Genomic DNA, 18,438 nt, shown 5'->3' with positions numbered 1-18,438 from the left:
TTTCCACCCATCGGAAGAATGTAAGTGCTAGAGCTCCTGCATTACTTAATTTCTTTAACACTTCCATAACCAATGGTAATGAAACATTTGTAATGCCAAAACTATCAAGGGAGTGTTCAAGACTTGATGAGTCACCCATATGGGCTGTTAATATTTTGCATAGCTTTTCACTGTCTTCCGAAATTTCTAAATTTGAAGTCTCCTCAGTAGTCTCAACTAAAACTTGGGTATTCATTGACCTGAACACATTTCTTTTATTATGAAATGAGACATGTTTGGGTATTGAAACTGGATCTTTTTTATGGGTTAGAAAAGTGGTGTGGAAATGGTGAGATAGAGATGTTGAAGATTTGAGGATGGTTCGTATAGCTTACGGGGAGCGAGTGAAGAATTTGGAGAGAGATTCTGATGATCTCACTATGCTTTTCACTCCAAATTGATAGGTGATTCCAGTCTTCTATAACGGAACTCCAGATGAAAAAATCATTGAAGCCCATGTTGAGAAACTTAACAAAGTTCTTGAAGTTTATGAGGAAAAACTATCAAAGACTAAGTACTTAGTTAGTGATCGTGTACTCAACTATCAAAGTTCTTAATGCTTCACCAGATCTAGATTCGAAAATTTATGGAGTGGAGAAGAAGAAGATATTCAATATCGTATTTTTTCGTTTTTTGGTTTTTGAAATTTTGAAATTTCAGGTTTTTATCAGAATTAGATCTGATGATCTCATCTTGAGATCTGACGGACCAGGAGGAGTGTGAGATAAGAGTGGCACTCATATATATATATATATATATAATATTAGTACTTAATTGTGTACGTGCTTGTGGTGGTTTAAAAGGTATTCATGAGACATTTAATTAACGTGTTAATTATAATTTAGAATTGGGATATCTATAATTTATATAATAGATAATTAGGTGAGTTGATTGGTTATTGTGTTTAGAATCTTTATTAATGATTCTACTGTGTGAGAAGATGTTTATTTTTTATGATATAAATATTATAATAAATGATAACTCTTGGGTGTTAACAAGTGTTGTAAAAAGTCTTGTGAAAATTTAATGTGCCGCCCACATCTTTAGATCTCTCCACGCCTCTTTGATGAAAAGAAATGAAAGGAAATATTTATGACTAATGATGTCATGTGAAAAGCTGCATTAGAGAAGAACGAAGACATTCGCCTTGCGGGTGGGCTGGATTCCTTGAGTGTATGTGAATGTAGGTCTAGATTCCTTGAATGTGGCGGGAATGACCTAAAGTATTCATTGAATGTGCCATGAATGACCTGTTAGTGTTATAATGGATATTCCTTGAATGTGGCGGGAATAACCCAAGGTATTCATTTAATGTGCCATGAATGACATGTTAGTGTTATGATGTGTATTCCATGAATGTGATGGGAATGACCCAAGGTATTCGTTGAGTGTGTCATGAATGATCAGTTATATTTTTATGCCCGAAAGAGGCTTTGTTTATGTGTATGGAAAGCCTAGAAATGGATGTGATTCACAAGTTACGAGTTTACAAGATTTAAATATATTTCCTGGAGGCGATATCCCCACTTGGGGCATGTCTTGTAGTGGTACTCGATGTGAGTGAGGCACACAGGTATGTGTGATTTGGTAAATGTGTGAAGTGCAAATCGTGGAGTAGGAATTAAAGGTTGGGCAGTGTCGATTAATAAATGAGTCAATGAGATAATTAATAAACAAAATAAAAGATTGATTTTAAGTATGATGGAGTTATTGCATATAAATATTTATGTATTATGATGTACATGATTTCTTATACAAAATATATACGTGGGTTGTGTGAGTTGATACTCACGATGGATGAATGTACTCTCTGGTTATGATTTCCTCGTTCTAATAAGTAGACGAGTGGATGCATATAATTTCTTATGAAAGAATGTAATTGAATGTGGTTAGAGTGATATGATGGATAGGGTGATGTGTGACATAAATGTTAATATTTGCAATATATTATGCCAGATTATGTATACCCATGGTAGTTGCAGTGAGAGGGAAATAAATGTAGATTTTTAAAGATTACGTTTGGGAAATCTAACTTTGTTTTGCAGGCGGGCATGACTTATTAACTTTTATACAGAGACGTTGTTCTACCCTAACACGTAAGCGGTTATAGGTAAGATTTTAATTAAATTAATTTACGAGATAATTGGGATTGAAATCTTCCTTTGAAAGAAACTACACGCCGTTTTGGAAAACAGAACTATATTGTCTTCCAAATTAAAATAGTTGGTAATGTTATATTTATTTATTTGGAAGATTGAATGTAGTGGTGTATATTTTATTTTAGTCTTACTCATACCAGCAAATTCAATTTGCTGACCCATGTTTGCTTTGTTTTGCAACATGAGTGTATTCTTGAAAATATAGATGGTAGAATACAATGGATGACAACGTTTGATTTAGATTTGCTTTTGGAGCCTTACTAGTTTAAGTTTTATGAAGTGGAAAGTTTTGATTTGAAACAGATGTAATAGAGTTGGTTAGTATTTTTATTTGTGAATTAAGAGTTGTTCTTTCGGTTTTAATTTGATCTTATTTTTCTATATCGTGTTTAGTAATTGGTTATTAGGGTTTCATTTTATCTTGGGTTTTCAGAAGATGGAATAGGGTGTGGATAATTCTCTATTTTTAATTTTTTGTAAATTTGGGGTGTGACATTCATTTTCACATGGATTATGGATTAAGTACGACAACATATTTATGAACTTTGTATTTGAGTGTTATATTATTATTCAATAAACAAAGACTTATTTTAATCTATATTGAATTAGCTGCATTAATTGATGATTTTATGACGTACTAATTGATGAACTAATTATCTCTATGTTGGAAGAACTATCTCACCCCACTCATACACTTTTAATGGATGAATAATGTTGTAAAGTATAAGGGATTAATTTGTTACATGTGATTAGTTAGAAATAGAATATATATATATATATATATATATATATATATATATATATATATATATATATATATATATATATATATATATATATATATATATATATTTCTTATATTATTGTATGTAGATGAACTAGTACCATGTGTATATGATGTGTTAATATTGTTTCACTAATGGGACATATGTAATATATATATACACGCTTTCTTATATTATTGTATGTAGATGAACTAGTACCATGTGTATATGATGTGTTAATATTGTTTCACTAATGGGAATATTGTTTATATATATATATATATATATATATATATATATATATATATATATATATATATATATACACGCTTTCTTATATTATTGTATGTAGATGAACTAGTACCATGTGTATATGATGTGTTAATATTGTTTCACTAATGGGACATATGTAAAGTTGTTTTCCTAATGTCACATTATTATGATTAATAAAAATAATTGCGATAATTGTTAATCTTAAACTATATTGGGATTTATGTATGTAGAAGATGTCTTAATATAATAATGATCTTATTTCAACAGCAAACAATTTTTTTTATTTTGTCTTATAAGTATTTTTTGTGCCTATAAATTATGACATGATTGATTAGTATTGTTAAAATTAGTTTCACATTGATTTATGCATCTACAAGTATTCTTAAATATATGCCTTAATTGTTTTTTTTTTATCATAAATATTATATTGGACTCAGTTCATGCCAATATAACCTATTATTGGTGACATATTAAAAGTAGGTTTATCCTACAACTTTTAAAATTTGTGTTATACGATAGTCAGTCTTATTTTAATTGTCATTGTATATGAAGATTAATTTTTGAACCTATTCAATGTTAAAAATAATTAATAATAATAATAATAACAATAAAACAATAAACGTTTAGTATTTATTCTTAATTGTTTTGTTTTAGTCTATATAATTTTGATAGATGGATATGAAAAATTATTTTTAGAATACGTGTTATATTTGATCCAGTTGCATGCATGAATTAAGATTCGATGGTCGTTTTAAATTTAATATTTTAAATTTATATAGTTTTAAATGATTCATTTTTCTTGCTTAAATAAGAGTATTATATGTTTGATTGTTTATCTTTCTCTCATATTGATGAATCATAGTTGTATAAACTTTAGTTAGAGTTCCTTAATATTTTGTTTGACAATGCAAAAAAATAACATTTGTAGATACAATAAAATAACGAAATAAAAGGGTTTCTGATAACATGACTAAAGTAAATATAAAGTTTTATTCTTTGAGGTTGTTACTATTTTGTGATATTTCAATAGATTTCACATGCATGATAGTTAGTATAATTCATTTGTTATCTATAACTACTTTTGCCAACTAATTAATTTTATTCTTGTTTACTTAAAGTGTGTTGGTGTGCCGATATTTTCTTTCACCACGTTTAGTCTCATGGTTTATCATAATTAGTTGTCATGAATGAAACTAATAATTATATGTGTTTTGTTGTTTAAATTTTCTTATGAAATACGTAGTATGTATGTTGCTTAATTAGATTGTCATCCATGATAATAAGAGAAACTTGATTTGTTTGTTTAGAAAGAAAAAAAAAATAGTTTACTAGTAAAATAAAATAAATTTTGATATATTCATGAGAAGAAATTGATGTAAAGTTGGATAAGAGTATTTTCATGCATTTTGTTGATAGTATGAACATAAAGAAAAAAAAAGATACCATGTTGCAGAATATTTATGTGTTATTGATAATGATACATTGATATTTAGAGTTGTGAATGTTATTGATTAATATTATTGTTTGTATTTTTAATTAGATGTTTCCCTTTCGAACTGATTCATATGATACGGGAGTACGCATAATTAATACGTTGAGATTTTTTTTTTTATTGTAGTTTCAATGACATGAGTAACCTTTTGTTTTAAGTGTGTTACGACACTAATTTTTTTTGTGCATGATAATGAAAAACTCTCTAATATTTTATGCAGGGATGAACTTACCCGACATTATTGATTAGTTTAAGTAAAGTATTATTTTTCGTAGAGTTTGCTACGTGTCAAGAAACTGCATGCTAAAGAGAAATGATATAGTTATCTTGTGTTTAAGTGAAAGTAATAATTTGTTTTGATGTACACATGCAATTAAACTATATATAATAGATTTTGTTACGACATGAAGATATATATTTTGGAAATGTTTTAAAAAAATAATTAATATCAATATTATCTTGCTTAAGTTTAATCTCTATACATTTTTTAGTACGTTCTAATTTAATAATTAACATTACTTGTTCGTATAGCTTACCTTACTTCCGAATCTCGGGACAAGATTCTTTTGAGATGTGTATAATTGTAACACCTTTATTTTTATTAATGTTCAAAATTAATTATTTCGCAAAATTTAATATATTATTGACTATGTCTTAAGTTTATTTTTGACTTTTTAAAAAAAATAAAAAGAAAAATAGTTTGTCTGGTTTGAAAATAATTTAATAGGAAAGTTTTTAAGTTTTAAAATAATGTGTAGAGATTTTATTAATAAAAAAATATGAAGAGAATTATTTCGTAATCTATGGGAGAAAATATGGAAAGACTTTGATTAGAAAGAAAATGTCTATAATTTGTGGAGAGAGAAATGTTTTTATTGAAAGAGAAAATGGGTAGAGAATTTGTAAATATGAAAATGTCTTGAGTTGTTTTAGATCTAAAAGAAAGAAGAAGAAAACAAAAGAAGATTAAAAAGAATAAGAAAAAAGAATGTGAAGAAGAAAGAATGAAGAAATTAAGTATTTCTATGCTTAGTGTTTTTTGTTGCTTAGTATTTATAAAGATTTTCTTGGATCTATGTGGGGTATTTTTATTGCTTGAATCGTACGTAGAATGACGTTCCTTTTCTAATTGTTCTTTCACTAGAAGAAAAGATGAGTACACCTCACTAATTAGTCATTTTCAATTATTTAGTTGTTGATTCCTATATATTACATTCAATTAATTAGAAAACAAAGAAATATATGTTGTGTATTTTGGAATGTTAAATATTAGTGTATGATTAATAGTCTTGAAACGGTTGTTCTAATCATAATGGTTCACATTTTATTTGCATGAATCAAATTTAATATTGCAAAGTACATATTAAAGTTGAATAACATAAAATAAATCAAAGAAAATGATTAAAATTGTATTAGTGATTAGACCTCGCTTATAAATGATTATTCTAATTATTTTGGTTGTTGTCTTTCTATTGTATTCAATTAATTAAAATAAAATATGAATATAGCGGGTTGATATTTATAAAATGAATTGGTACTTGGAATGTAAAATATTAGTGTACGTATAGTAGTTACGAAATGATAGATATCAATATCATTTTACATATATTTGAATGAATTTAATTAGTTCATAGTACTTACTAACGTTGTATAATGAAAAAGAGATAAAAAGAAAAAGAAAAAAAATGCATGCCTAGTGATTAGCCGTTATTTTTAAGTTGTATATATTAGGAGTTCTAACATACAATTTTTGGTGGTTGTTTCATTTGAATAGTGACATGAATAAATTAAAGATTTTCGGATAAATTACAATATATGTATTAAGTGTTGGTTTCGTATGAGTATAATTACTTATTGATTTTGTTAGAATGTGATATACGTAACAAATTGAAAATGTTGTAATGGGAAATTTATTTATTGTTAACACGTGTTTGATGTTTAAATGGTGTTTGGATAAATTAACTAGAAATCATTTTAATGTGAATCAAAATATACATATGATTTCGGGGTAACATGACATTTCTAAAATGCTATAAAAATGGTATGTAGTATGTTTAAAGTAGTTGTGACATTATATGGTATGTTGTAATTGTTGTTCTATTAAGCAATATGATATGTTATGATATCTATTAAATGCAATATTTTTGAAAAATAAATGCAAACGCTTCATTATTATATATGTGAGATGCTACTATGAGGTATTATAGTATTTGTGGATATTTCCAAAGGGATTGTGGTTTAGTGCAGTATATTTTATTTGGCACGTGAAAGAATGAAAATAAGATGTATTGTGATATTTTCATATATTGTGGTTTAGTGCAATAATTTATTTGGTACGTGAAAGAATGAAATTTGTTATGAGATGTATTGTGATATTTATAAATATTGTGGCGTCGTGCGATAATTTAATTGGCACGTGAAAGAATGAAAATTCTTATGAGATGAATTGTGATATTTTCAAATATTGTGGCTTAGTGCAATAATTTATTTGGCACATGATAGAGTGAAATGGTTATGAGATACAAATGTATTATACCTGAATAAATTATGTAACGAAAATCCTAGAACCTAGCTACCACAACTCATGTGATTGACCCTTCTGTAGGGCATATGTGATATGTGATTGGCCCTTGTGTAGGGCGTATGAAATGTTGATTGACCCTTGTGTAGGGCAATCCTAGCCAGATATTGGCTTGATTATCTCGTTCGCAAATTCAAAACGAGACGCGCGATATTTTATGCCGAATAGTGGCATTACTCACATAATGGCGTCTGTGTGGGGATTATCTGGTATGCGACATCCCGCTTAGGGTAATTACGTACAGAGTGGTCCATTTTGTGAGGGGAGGCATGCGGATGTGCATGTTCGGCGTTGGGTAGCGATTGTAGTAGCTAGGAAAACTAGGTAAAACATAGAGACGACGTGATTCTAGGGACACTTGAAGAAACTCTAAACAATAATTATTATAATATGTCAAAGTGTAAGTTATTAACAATTATAAATGATTGACTATGGTTGTGAAATTTGTCGTGGAGTTGTTCTCATTGGTTTGATGGAATGGTTATAATTGTGTATATGATGTATTTTTGTTTTATTGTAATTTATGTGTACTCACAATGGTCTTGTAGAAGGGTGGGTTGAATTAATTATTTATGTAAGTATGACCCATTCTGTGATACGGGCATACGACATACGCTAGTGTAAGTACAAAGCAAGTCTTGACTTTTATTATTTTTATTAATTAGATGTAGTGGAAAGGCGCCTCGATAGAGGAACTAACTACCTTGACATTATTGGATTGGTAGCTAAAGCGCCTCAGTAGAGGAACTACCTGCCTTAAATTATTGTATGTATGGGTGTTGTAATATTAGTTAGAAGTTAAGACATCTCTGTGGAGGAACTAACTGCTTTATTGATTGTGTGCATATATGTATAAATATGATTTGTATTTTACGGCTACTCTTACCAGCATTGTTTATAATACTGACCCGATTTGCATGTTTGCTTATCGGGTGTGTTCATAAAATGAACATAGTCGATAAGTCTTGACAGGACTAGTGTTGAAGAAGGTTTATTGTTGCATGTGGCTGGCATTAACGTTTCAAGAAATATTGTTGATTGGTTTTTACTGTAATAAGGTGTAATAGAGTCGAGATAAAAGTTGTTTTTGTTGTAATTATAATTGAGGAGTTATTTAATCATATTTGTAAATTTTTGTAATGAAGATGATTTTTGTTGATTTTAAAATTTGTATTGGTTTCAAATTATTGAAATAATTAAACGGATGATCGGTTTTTAGATAGTTAATTGGTTGTGTTTTCACACCTCGAAAATCGAAGAGTCGATAACAAAAATTGTTTTTCCGATTTTGTCGAAATTCGGAGTATGACATGCACTATTCAAGTTAATCTGGACTTCAATTCTAAATCTGATATAGTGAGGAAGTTACGTGCTAGTCTCTCTTTACAGCCTATGGCCACAACATTGTTTGCAAATTCACCCTTTACTGAAGGAAAACCAAACGGTTACCTGAGCATGAGGAGCTATATGTGGAGTGCCACGGACAGTTGCCGCATTGGAATGCTTCCTTTTGTTTTTTATGAATCTTTCAAGTTTGAGCAGTATGTGGACTATGCTCTTGATATTCATATGTATTTTGTTTGTCGTAATAACAAGTACACGGATTGTACAGGGTTGTCATTCCATGATTTTCTGGAAGGAAAACTTCCTGTTGCTCTAGGAGTAACACCTACACTTGGTGATTGGGAGAATCACCTACCATACATACAATTTATACTGAGGTCAGGCTGAGGAGATATTTGGAGATGAGGGGTGCTGATGTAGGGCCTTGTAGGACCTTATATGCATTACCAACATTTTGGATTGGGTTGTTATACGACGATGTTTCTCTACAAAGTGTGTTGGATATGACAGCTGATTGGACCTCAACAGAGAGACAAATGTTGAGGGGTACCAAAAATGGGTCTCCAAACACCCTTTCGGAATGGGCTCCTAAGACATGTTGCAGAAGACGTTTTAAAGATGTCGATGGATGGTTTGCAAAGAAGAGGCTACAATGAAACTCGATACTTAAATGCATTAGCTGAAGTTGTTACAACATGTATAAACCCCGTAGAAAAGCTTCTGCAGCATACAATGGCAAATGGGCCAATGTGTGAATCCAATTTTCGAAGAGCTGCGTTATTGATGTGAAGTACGTTTAGGGAGTAACTTTATTTGCAGTTGGTTATGAAGTGAAGCACTTTATGTATTGAATCTTGTGTACAATGCACTATATTATGTGGGGTGAAGTGTTGTTTAACTATCTATATGCATTCAAATATAACATTATTAAAAAAAACCCATATATATGTTATATAGAATATATCAATGGATAGGATGCCCACAAATAAGTTTGGATATGTTTTTTAGTGTCAATTTACCCCTTATATATATATATATATATATAAAGTATTTATTTTAAAATAAGTACGTAAGTAAAACATCACCTAGAAAATGAATTCAACTCTAATGTTTTGTGGGTATTACCTACATACCATAAAGATCATCTCCACAAAATTTGAGCTCATTTGGAAACCTATAACCTAGCTAAAAATTATTATCATCTTTAAAAAGAAATCTAACGGTCCAGAAAATAGTATTTTTGCAATCATCTTTTGCCTAAGTTAGAGATTTCCAAATGAGTCGAAATTTTGTAGAGATAATGTTGATGGTGAGTAGATGATATCCACAAAAAAATTAGGTTTGAATTCATTTTCTAGGCGAGATTTTACTTACATACTTATTTTAAGTATACTTATTTTAACTTAAAATAAGTATGTACTTCTAAGATCCAGCCTGTGTATATGTTTTTTAGTGTCAATTTACCCCCTCTAAAATAAGTGTATATGTATATAACTATGGTTCTAAAATAAGTGTATATGTATATATATGAGCAGGTTCCGTTTACCACACTTTTTATACTATAGTTTATACCACCACAACTTTACGTACAACGTGAATTATAATCTAATTTTTTGTAGATATGTTCAACTAACCATGAAGATCACATCTACTAAAATTCAACTGATTTGATAATGTTTAACTATGTCAAAAGATGATTGCAAAATCGTAAAATCTGAGCCGTTTAAAAAAATCAAATTTGAGAACGATTTTTAACTAGGTTAGAGATTTCTAAATGAGACGAATTTTTGTGGAGATGTTATCAATGGTTAGTAGATCATATCCACAAATTATTAGCATTTAACTCATCTTGTAGAGGGGTGTGGTATAAACTATGGTATAGTATTGACCATGACAAGAAGACAGTCACGCTCCATGACACAGAACTTGACGCCACCAATGGAGAAGCACCGCACTTGCCAGATTCGTTGTTTGATTTTGTGTTGGAGGTGTTGAATTTGGAGGTGTTGGTTTGGATTTGGAGGAAATTGGAGAGAGAAATAGGAGAGAGAAAACCCTTCGTAAGATTATTTGATATTTCAATGTGTTGATTATATTTAGATCTCTAAGAATATCCAACGGCCGAAATTTTGTTGTTTGGATGCTGTTGAAAATTTGGCTGTCTACCTAGCTGCCCTATATATATATATATATATATATATATATATATATATATATATATATATATATATATATATATATATATATATATATATATATATATATATATATATATATATATATCGGTTTGGCTAGGGTGACATCCTAACTGTGACATCCTTATTGTACATCCTATCAAAAAATGCATTTCAACAATGAATTATTGTATGATTTTTTGTAGATATAATCTACTCTTCATGGATTATATCTCTACAAAAAATTAGCTCAATCCAATATTTCTAGCCTTGTCAAACTTAAAATTATTTCTAGACCGTTAGATAAAATTGCAAACTTAAAACACTATTTTTGACAAAGTTCCACATATTGGATTGAGCTAATTTTTTGTAGAGATATAATCCATGGTGGGTATAATATATCTACAAAAAATCAGCCACTAATTCATTGTTGAAATGCATTTTTTGATAGGATGTACAATAAGGATGTCATTAAGTGGATGTACGTAAGCGGACTCAACTTAAACACGGAAATTTCAAAATACGAAATATACTCTTACGAAGGGTTTTCTCATGACTCGCTCTTTCTCTTTCTTTCCAAAGTCCAAACTTACCACGACTATTTCCCTCCCTCCTGGTACTCTCTTTCTCTCTCTCACGGGGAATAGTGTTGGTTTTTCACATCAGGATTAGTGCTTTTGATTCAATCTCATGTTCTTGTTTGAGCATTACTTTGTTGAGGAACTAATGATTGCTAGGTGGAATCCAGAGCAATCTCACGAGAAATATATAGTAGTAGATATGAACCGAGTAAGGATTTTGAAGAAAGTTCTATTACATTTTCTTTTCTAGTCAATGAGAAATTTTTCAATGTAGGATCTGAATGTTAGAGTATTTCACTGGTCATTCTGGAAGCATAATTCCTGTTGCGTTATTTTTATTTGAGAAGCAATAAGTATCTGCTTCTTTTCTCCATCCGTCTTTCTATTGATTTTAGATATATGTTAACTAATGAGTTATGAGTTGTCCACTTTTATTTGTATTATTGAGGGTTCCTCTTTGACATACATTGTTTTTTTTTTGGGTCGGGAAGTCTTCTTATGTTTATTCATCGTGTCCAAAGCTTTCCTCATTTTAACAACTTTTCAACGCGTCAGAATCTCTCCCTGGTTTCCTCATCTTTAAAGATGGTAGGTGTGGCTTGCTCACGGGTCATGCTGAACTTCTTAAAGTGAGCAGGTTGATCTACTCAACTGAGCGTGTTTTGGTTGTGCCATTATCGACATCACGACCAACGAAGATACACAACAGTATGAGTTGAGTTTGGAGGAAGCTTTATACTCGTTTCAGTCTTTGAAGTTCCTTAAAATTAGATGGAAAGAGAAGTGTTTCAAGAACAGTGATAAACTATGGGAGTTGATGGGGTTAAGGAGGAAACAGTTTTCAATTTTCTACAAGGCCTATTCTCATACCCGAACAAAAATTTGGGTTGTGAGATCAGGAATTCAGTAGAGTGTGGATCATCCTTCTCTGGTTCATTCTGAATATGTTGTGATTGTATCAGAAGGCAATGGTAATAAAGACACATGCTTGCTCGCTTGGCCTGACATGCCGCAGTTCGCCTTTAAGGTGGTGTTGCCAAAGCATTGTTACTTCTTCACATTGAGAAGCATAGTTATGATGCAGTCTCCTCTTCATGTTTAGAGCAGTACACACATTTGAAAAACAAATTGTTACCAGATGAAATCCAGAGCAATGTCGCGAGGAAAGAAGGTAGTTAATAATGCATATGAACGAGAAATGTAGCACCCATTTGGTTGCATATGTATCATATTAATCATGTGTTTGATTGGAATTATCTGTATACTTCAGTTGTACTTTTTGCTTTTTCAGTGGCACCAAATAAGAAAGCATTGCATGATACTATTTTCAGTACTGAATTCAATACTTTGAGTTACATCCAACATGTCAAAAACTAGAAATAACCAATACAGGTTAACTAACAAATTTGTCAGATAACAAGAGAGAGAGAGAGAGATGCAGAAGAGGGAGCAGAGCAAGGTAGGCGGAGCAGGAAGTGGGTCAGCATCAGCACATCCAGGGAAAAGAGGATGTCCAATAGGAAGTGGTAACCTGAATAATGCATCAGGTGGTTCTGGTTCGGGAGCAGATGCAATAGCTCCAGCTAGTCTGTTACTTGGTCCTTCACTTCAAATTCATAACTCCTTATCTGATCAAAATAACAAAAGAATCGTTCTTGTGTGCACTTCAGAGTGGACTGAAAAGTGAGTTGACATGGGCATTGAACACACTCACATTGCTTTCTTTCAAAAAGAAAGAAGAAGTGAGAAGAGATGCTATCCCTCTTGCTAAAATACCTGGTTTGCTGGATGCAGTTCTTCAAATTGTAGATGATTGGCGTGACATAGCTCTTCCGAACGAGCTTAAAAGAACTCCTAGGGTGAGATTGTTAGGTGCGAACTCTGTTGTTTTTGGGTTCGGAAGTGAGTACGAGGCATTAGATCAAGATGAAGCGCAGCTTCACCATGGCTTAGCACCATCCGCATCTAGTACCGCGAGCTTAGGACGTAAAAACTCAATAAACCATCATCCCTCTAAATGGTGGTTCGATGAAGATGTCTTGTTTAATCTAGACGAAAAAGGCCGAGCAGAAAAGCAGCAGTGTGCTGTTGCTGCTTCAAATATCATTCATAACTTCTCTTTTATGCTGGAAAATGAGATTATTATGGCTCAGCATCGACATTGCTTAGAAATCGTGTTCCAATGCATAGAAGATCATTCCACTGAGGATGAGGAGCTTGTAACAAATGCTCTTGAGACAATTGTGAATTTAGCACCACTGCTGGACCTCAGGATCTTCAGCTCTTCCAAGCCGTCATATATCAAATTAAATGAGAAACATGCAGTCCAAGCTATCATGGGGATTCCAGGATCCTCTGTCAAGGCCTGGCACTGTGCAGCTGCTGAATTGCTTGGTCACTTAATAATAAATCCTGACAATGAACCATTTCTATTGCCTTTTGCCCAACAAATATATAAGCGCTTAGTTGATCTCTTGAGTCTACCAGCAATAGATACGCAAGCCGCAGCTGTTGGAGCACTTTATAACCTTTCAGAAGTCAGTATGGATTGCAGGCTGAAGCTTGCAAGTGAGCGATGGGCAGTCGACCGGCTTCTGAAAGTGATTAAGGCTCCTCATCCTGTACCTAAAGTCTGCAGGAAAGCAGCAATGATACTGGAGAGCCTGGTCTCAGAGCCACAAAATAGAGCTCTTCTTCTAGCTTTTGAAAATGCCTTTGCAGAGATCCTCTTTTCCGATGGAAAATATTCAGACAACTTTGCTAGGATTTTATATGAATTGACATCTAGACCTAACAACAAAGTGGGTGCGGCTCATGGCATTTGGGGTGTAGGCGTCTGATTTAGATTGTTCTAGAGGGCGACTATCACTCTTGCATGTAAAATATTGAAAAAGGTATTTATAGCAGTTGTACCTTTGTTTCAACATGTTATCCTTTTGTAGCCAATATATTCTGTTTGATCAACATTTGTTTTTCATTATAAACTCTACTCTATACTACTTGATACATGATGGTGTATAAGATTGGCTCTCACTCTTTTGTGTTGTTTAAAAAAAAAAATGTCAGAGGTACAGCCAACAGAATAGGGAAAGGGCTGCCATCTGCTACCAGATGCAGAATTACACCATATGCTCATTTTCACGTTCATTTCAGCACAGAATCTTTCTTGTACTCTTGCATTTCATTCATCAATAGACCAGCAAAACCACAATTCTTGTTTTGCACAAAATAAGGAAGAAGCATAGCTTAGTACTAATCAATACTCATTAAACATAAACCTTTGAATTACATCCAACAATTACATCTAGCAAGTCGGAAAATAGAACAATTGCAAATACAGGTTATCTAGAAAACTGTATTCTCCTATTAATCAGAGATACAAAGAACAAATACACCCAACAGATTAGGGAAAAGAATACCATCAATATCGGTTAAGCTCAAAGACTCAAGAAGCGGGCAGAGAAGATCTTAGTGGCATTCTTAGGGAGAGAGTCGCGATAATACTGAGAGAGAATAGGAGAGAGAGTGAGATTTGCGATAATACTGAGAGAGAATAGGAGTAGAGAGAATCACGAATGAAGATATGGGTGAGAGAATAAGAGAGAGAGAGAATAGGAGTGGAGTTTGGGTTTTTTTTTAAACCCTTCGTAAGTATATTTCGTATTTCGATATTTCGGTGTTTAAGTTGAGTCCGCTTAAGAGCGGGGCTGTATATATATATATATATATATACTAGATTTTGGACCCGGACATACGCCCGGGATCTATTAAATATTTTGTGGGCTGAAAATGCTTTACAAAATGTCTCACACACATTTTTGAATCAGAATATATTTTTATTGAAAATAAACCGAAATACATTAATGACCAACGATTATGGTGCATAAGTACTTGGAAACTAATTAAGAGATCAAATTGAGATAGCCTCATCACTTTGTGGTTTAGGATATTAATCCGTAATTTTCAAATAGAATTATCTTAAACTCGATCTATCTTGTATAATAGTTTTATTATATTTATGGTCATTTAGCGGCAAATTTTCGAATCGAAATATATTTTTATTAAAAATAAACCCGAAATATCGTTAATGAGCAAATGATTATAATGCATAAGTACTTGGAAACTAAGGGATCAAATTGAGATAGCCTATTCACTTTGTGGTTTAGGATATTAATCCATAATTTTCAAATAGAATTATATTAAACTCGATCTAGCTTGTATAATAGTTTTCTTAGATTTATGGTGATTTAGCGGCAAATTTTAAATCAAAATATATTTTTATTGAAAATAAACCCGAATACGTTAATGAACAGCGATTATGGTGCATAAGTACTTGGAAACTAAGGGATCAAATTGAGATAGTCTATTCACTTTGTGGTTTAGAATATTAATCTGTAATTTTCAAATAAAATTATTTTAAACTCGATCTAGCTTGTATAATAGTTTTATTAGATTTATGGTGATTTAGCGGTAAATCATCACCGTTCGGCTTACGTACTAATGTGTACAAATCACTAAAACAGATTGATTGTTTCCATATCCTCAAATAATACACTACTCCCACTTGAAAAGATTTATCATATGAACGTGTCCTACGAACGGGTGTCGTTATATTAAATTATTCTAAAAAATATTAGCAACTATGCATAGTTATGAGATATGAAAATTATATTAATTACTCATTTAAATTTCTTGCACCACTCTCTATAAAAAGAAAGCACCAAATCTTGATAAAACTAATCGACTTTTTTTTTTTTATTGTTAGGTTTAATAATTGAAGTTTTGTGAGAATGCCCAATGCAGCGAAGATAATATTGAAGATACTTAAATAGCAAGGTATTCCCAATCACAATAAAAAGAATTATAATAAACAATACTTAAAATGCAAAACTATATTTGTCGAGACATTTATTCCCCCTACATAAAATACAAATATGTTTTAGGGTTATTAGTTCAATGCATTTGCACCAAGTTTATGATTTTCCATTAATTATTCTTTGAGGTTAGTTTAATATAGTATGTTGCATCCCGTTTCTAATTTCTCATTAATTATTCTTTGAAGTTAGTACAATGCAGTTGCATCAAGTTTTCGATTTCTCGTTAATTATTATTTTAGGTTAGTACAGTGCAATTACATCCACTTATGATTTCCCGTTAGTTATTCATTAAAGTTAATTCAGTACGTACAGTTGCATCCAGTTTTTGATGTTTCGTTAATTAGTCTTTGAGATTAGTTCATTGTATTTGCATCCATGTTCCAATCTCCCGTTAATTACTCTTTGAGGTTAGTTCAATATATTTGCATCCAGTTTCTGATTTCCCATTAATTGTTTTTCTAGGTTAGTTCGATAGTTTACAATTTATATACAGTTTGCATACATGTAAGAGTCTATTTTTATAAACTCACTTTCGTTTTTGGTTCATAATTACTTGTAATTACTCATATGAGAAGGCTAAAAAAGTGGATATTTATGCCTTGAGGTCAGTGCGATGCAGTTACATCCGACTTCCGATTTCTAGTTAACCATTTTTTTATGTTATTTCAATGCATTTGCATCCAATTTTTGATTTCCCGTTAGTTAATCTCTGATTTTAGTTTAATGCAGTTGCATCCAGTTTTTAGTTTTCCGTTAATTATTCTTTTAGGTTAGTTCAATGCAGTTGCATATAATTTTAGATTTTATATTAATTGTTATTTGAGGTTACTTCAATGCATTTGCATCAAGTTTCTGATTTCCGGTTAATTATTTTTTGAGGTTAGTTCAATGCAGTTACATCAAATTTATAATTTTTCGTTAATTATTCATTTATGTTAGTTCAGTGCAGTTTCATCCATTTTTTAATGTTTCATTAATTAGTCTTTGAGATTAGTTCATTGCATTTGGATCCAGTTTCCGATTTCCTGTTAATAACTCTTTAAGGTTAGTTCAATACATCTGCATATAGTTTCTGATTATTTATGTTTTGAGGTTAGTTCGATATAATTATATCTAGTTTTTTATTTTTCGTTAACTATTCTTTGAGGTTATTTCAATGCATTTGCATTTAGTTTTCAATTTCCCACCAATTATTTTATGAGGTTAATTCAATGCAGTTGCATTCGGTTTTTGATTTTATGTTAATTATTTTTTGAGTTAAGTTCAATGCATTCGCATTCAGTTTCCGGTTTCCCATTAATTATTATTTGAGGTTTGTTTGATGTATTTGCATACCATTTCCGATTTTCCAATAAATATTTTTCAAGGATTTGCATTCAATTTCTAATTATCCGTTAGTTACTCTCTGTCATTAGTTTAATGCAATTTGCATAAAGTTTATGATTTTCCATTAATTACTCCTTGAGCTCAGTTATGTATTTGAATCCAGTTTCCAATTTCCTTATAATTATCCAATGTGGTGTGTAATATCAACTTCTACTGATCCATCTGTAGTGTCATTGAAAACATGACATAAAAAGTAAATTATACTTAATTTACTATGTGGGATCATCGAATATTATCTAGTTTCCGATTTCTCGTTAATTATTCTTTAAATTATGCATGACTCACTATGTGGAATCTTCAAAGATTATCTACGAACGGGTGTTGTTATATTAATTATTCTAAAAAATATTTGCAAATATGCATAACTATTATATATTAATATTATATTGATCACTCAACCAAATTTCTTATAACGTGAAAACCTCACTCTCCATTAAAAAAAAATAACTCACCTTTGATAAAATTCTTCAGCTTCATTTTTTTTGTTTAATAATAGAAGTTTGATTGAATTTTTGTGAGATTGCCTAATAAGGCGAAGTTCATATATATTGAAGTTACTTGAATAGCAAGGAGTTCCCAATCATACAGAAAGAGATAAGATAAACATCATTTTAAATGCAAAACTATACTTATCGAGACATTTCCACAACATATAACCCAACTATGTTTTGAGGTTAGTTCAATGTAGTTACATCCAATTTCCAATTCCCATTATTTATTTTTTGAGATCAGTTCAATGCAGTTGCATCCAGTTTCTGATTGATCGTT

The 18,438-nt window shown here is 31.2% G+C and overlaps 2 pseudogenes; both read left to right on the top strand.

Annotated features, from left to right (window-relative positions):
• The window catches only part of LOC147523029 (glutamate--cysteine ligase, chloroplastic-like), a 32,076-nt pseudogene extending 22,640 nt beyond the window's left edge, over nucleotides 1–9,436 (top strand).
• Nucleotides 9,437–11,423: 1,987 nt separating this feature from the next.
• Nucleotides 11,424–14,959, top strand: LOC147523028 (armadillo repeat-containing protein LFR pseudogene; annotated as a pseudogene).
• Nucleotides 14,960–18,438: the final 3,479 nt, after the last annotated feature.

Source organism: Coptis chinensis, chromosome 1, assembly GCF_015680905.1.
Source record: "Coptis chinensis isolate HL-2020 chromosome 1, ASM1568090v1, whole genome shotgun sequence".
Classification (NCBI taxonomy): domain Eukaryota; kingdom Viridiplantae; phylum Streptophyta; class Magnoliopsida; order Ranunculales; family Ranunculaceae; genus Coptis; species Coptis chinensis.
The sequence above is the reverse complement of the archived record's forward strand: the minus strand, read 5'-3'. Positions and strand labels throughout refer to the sequence as shown.